The sequence below is a fragment of the Peromyscus californicus genome, unplaced genomic scaffold (assembly GCF_007827085.1).
Source record: "Peromyscus californicus insignis strain IS unplaced genomic scaffold, ASM782708v3 Scaffold_13__1_contigs__length_99412109, whole genome shotgun sequence".
In the NCBI taxonomy this organism is placed as follows: Eukaryota; Metazoa; Chordata; class Mammalia; order Rodentia; family Cricetidae; genus Peromyscus; species Peromyscus californicus.
Genome location: NW_026294424.1, coordinates 7204252 through 7205000, shown reverse-complemented (window position 1 = coordinate 7205000; position 749 = coordinate 7204252).

Genomic DNA, 749 nt, shown 5'->3' with positions numbered 1-749 from the left:
AAGAGAGAGAGAGAGAGAGAGAGAGAGAGAGAGAGAGAGAGAGAGAGAGAGAGAGAGGCTCATGATCAAGGGTCCTCTTCCCTTTCAGCTGTGGGCACACCAACACTGTTCTGTCTCTCCCATCTGAATCCTACAGACTAGCTTTCCTTTGAGTCCCAGGAAAGAAGAATCCATCAGAGGACAGACATCTGCATCCTCCAGCTCCCACCCAGGGGTCAGGGGGGTGGGCAACTGCCAAGTAGAGCCCTCTGGGTCCAGCTCCTGGCTAAGTGCAAGTCTACTTCTGCACATGTAACACCTGTTCTGGTCAGGACTGATGTTACTGAGCTGTGTAGGATTGACCCCTGTAGAGGTGACACAGATGTCACTGAGCTGTGTAGGATTGACCCCTGTAGAGGTGACACAGATATCACTGAGCTGTGTAGGATTGACCCCTGTAGAGGTGACACAGATGTCACTGAGCTGTGTAGGATTGACCCCTGTAGAGGTGACACAGATGTCACTGAGCTGTGTAGGATTGACCCCTGTAGAGGTGACACAGATGTTACTGAGCTGTGTAGGATGGACCCCCTTTAGAGGGACAGCAAAGAGACAATGTCAAGGACATGCAGAATGAGGTAGGGGCCAGGTGATCCCTTCTACCCCACCTCCCAGTCATTCCCTCCTGAGGGCCTACAGGAGGGGCATCTCTTACCTTGGCCAGGGTCTCTGCCTGCTTGGGGCTCAGGTCTCCGACTCGGCCACTCATG